Below are 3,215 nucleotides of genomic sequence, written 5' to 3' on the forward strand. Positions count from 1 at the left end.
TTCTGTTGTACAGTTTATTTATGGCTGGGGTCCACCAGACTGGCTTCCTCTTTTTTGAGGAGTTGGTCTCGGTCCATGCATTCTTGAAGGTGTTCAGTCCATGCATTCTTGAAGGTGTTCTTAGAATGCATTTGTAAAGGATTCCGCTGATGGGTCATCATTTTCCATTTGATTGGGAGCTTTGAAACTTCCCACCTCGGTCTTGAGAAGTGTGAAGTTGGCTTTAGAGAAGTTTTTTACCTTGATTTCCTTGATTGGGAGGGGGGGTCGGGATGTGGATGTCCAGTGTGATTAGTTTGTGATCTGATCTTACCAATGACGAGTTTACCTCAGGTGTGGAACATAGGTTCCCCATGTTGGTGATGACCAGGTCCAGTATGTTGTCACCTCTTGTGGGAGTGGTGACCAGCTGTTCAAGGGCGTTTGAGTTTATAAACTCAAGGAAGCATTGGGCTAGGGCGTTTGAGCTTGAGTAGTTTTCCCAGTCAATGTTTGGATAGTTGAAGTCACCCAGTAGCATGGTGTTGGGTAGAATCTTCATACTTTCTAATGTTCTCAGGAATGCTGCGTGAGCGTCCAGAGACAAGTTGGGAGATCTGTAGCAAGCTATAAACTGAAAAGTCAATTTACCCGCTGTCAATTGCACTTGGATAGTCTCAGATCCCGCGTGCTGTACTACTAACCTGGAGGTGTGGGTGTTCTTGATGAATATGGACACACCCCCTCCTTTTGTGTTCCGGTCCTGGTTTTGGGACCTAAAGGTATGGTAGGAGTTATAGCCTGGTAGTGCTGGGGTGCTCTTTGGAGCCTTGAACCAGGTTTCTGTCACTGCACATACGTCGATTTCTTCCATACTAAGGAGAGCCTTGAGGTTTAGACTTCTGGCGTTGAGCAGCATTACCCTCAGTTTTTGTTTATTATTTTTGTTTATGGAGGCGGGTTTGCCTTTTGAGCCTTGCCTAAAAAAGGCAGTATTGGGGCGGCAAGAGTCTTGGCCAGTATTCGAAAGCCCAGGGGCGACAGGTGCAAGCCATCTCTGGCGAAGCAACGTGGCTTGTCAAGCATGTCGTCCCAGGCTGACAAGTACTGGATCCCCTTTGAATGACACCAGTAGTTTAACCAATTGTTGAAACTGATCATTTTTTCTTCATATGCTGGCATCATTTTGGGTGAGGACAGGATGCTACTCAGAGTCAGAGTCATACCAGCCTGGGCTACATGGTCAGAGAGCTCCTCCATGTCTCTTTTCATGTAGTCCAGGGAGGTATGTCTCAGGTCATTTACGCCAACATGTACAATGACAGAGTCATAATTGTACTTGTTGTGGAGTGACCTGAGTGCATGTGTTATGTGGCGGATTCTGGCACCAGACAGGCAGCTTACGGTAACCTTCTCCTTGTTCAATCTATTGAGTGGGACATCTGTGTGCCTGATGATAGAATCACCGATTACTAGTGTGTTATTTAGCCTTAGGGGCTGTTTTTGCTTGGCACACTGACGTTGTGATGTATGTGTTACCTGGTTTCTGTTGAGGGGTGGGGGTTGCTTGGGTGTATGCTTGGGAGGTCTCTGTTGTTTAGGCAGGTTCTTATTTAGAGCCTCCGAGTATGTTTTTGCATGTTTCTGAGAGTTGTTTTCTGGTGCAGCTATGGCTGGTCTATGAGGGAACCAGGAAGGATGAGAGTCATGCTGTGATGATTCTAATATAAGCATGTAACTTATGAGTCTTTGCTTCCAAAGGTAAGTAAAGAAGGGAACGGAGGAAGGTGCTGGAGACAGGTACAGAGTCCTACTATGCTTTGGTATCAGTGTGTGTTCAGAGAAATGTGTGGGTATGCCACCTAATGGGGGAGTGCGAGGAATGCGGTGTGCACAGGGGGGGCTGTCAGGGGGCCGCCCATGACAAGGAGTGTGGAGCATATGAATAACAGAGTGTCCCAGAAGACTGTCAGTGCGGATGGTACCACCCGTGGGCTGGTTTGGATGGTATCACCCCTTGAATGGCTGCGTGAAATGTGAGACCAGGGGGGTAGTTGGTGGGGTCAGCGGGGGCTAGCCTGGTGACTGGGAACATGTGTGTAGGGGGTATGGGAGAGTCAAAAGTCAGAGAGAGAGAGGAAACACATTATATTCACTTGCACAGTTGTAAATCCATAAACACATTACATCCACTTGCACAATTCTTCAAACCCTCTTGCACAATTCTTCAAACCCTATCACATTTCAATCTCTATACCATGTAAGTGCACATTTAATGTTCAGTGGCTCGTTGAGGCCTGGATAGACATCAGCTCTCAGTTCTATCTGCCATTTTAATTCCCGGACTTGCAGGAATGTGTCCAAGTCCCCTACAAATTCTGTTATTTTTTCCAGCGCTGTGAATTGGAATCCTGTGAAGTTTGGGCAAATAGCACTGTATTTAGCCAAGGCACTCAAACTGTCCTGTTTGTGTATTGCTGTAGTGTGTTCTTTAATACAGCTACTGAGCTTGCTGTTCGTTTTGCCGATATAGAATTTCCCACAGTGTTCGCAGAAAGCACAGTAGACTACATTTTTTGTGTTGCAGTCATAGTGGTCATGTAGACTGACAGTTCTGTTGCAGTGCGGGAAGATGACGTTGTTGTCTTTTCGTATTTGTACACAGGCGACACACTTGCCGCAGTCAGTCATTCCAGGTTCCGTCGATATTTCGCTCTGTGAGGATGGGCTTTTATTCTTCTCGAATGCACCACCAAAAGAAGAGGTTCGTTTAAAACAGAAGTTCGAGGATTTCCCAAGTAACATTGTCAGACCTTTTTCTCCTCCCAAGATGTCCCAATTGTTAGTGAGGGCCCCTCTGATTCCAAACATAACTGTGGAAATTGGAAGGGGGAAACTTGACATCCAGTCCTTTTTGTTCGGTACGTTCTGTGCCCTTGCTGTGAATACCTTTACCAGGATTGGTGGGTACCTGGAGTGTCTTTGCTGCATGATCTCTTGGAACAGATTGTCCACTAAATACTCTGGGTATTTTCTTTCTAAGAACAAGTTTCTGAGGTAAAAACCATCCTTGATGAAAACCTCGTCCCTAAAAATGAGTATGCATAACCGGATGAATTGTCCTTTTACAATATTCTTTTTCATGAAATGGGGATGCTGGCTGCTGAACTCTAGACAGTTATTCCGGAAAGTGGGCTTGCGGTAGATGTTGGAGTCAAACTGTCCACTTTCCGGGA

The 3,215-nt window shown here is 46.0% G+C and overlaps 1 protein-coding gene across 1 annotated transcript in view; it reads right to left on the minus strand.

Annotated features, from left to right (window-relative positions):
* KIAA0319 (KIAA0319 ortholog) overlaps positions 1–3,215 on the minus strand; it is a 2,335,945-nt gene that overhangs the window by 2,329,131 nt on the left and 3,599 nt on the right. The window lies entirely within an intron of this gene.

This window comes from Protopterus annectens, chromosome 3.part0 (assembly GCF_019279795.1).
Source record: "Protopterus annectens isolate FY-2018-M chromosome 3.part0, PAN1.0, whole genome shotgun sequence".
Classification (NCBI taxonomy): Eukaryota; Metazoa; Chordata; order Ceratodontiformes; family Protopteridae; genus Protopterus; species Protopterus annectens.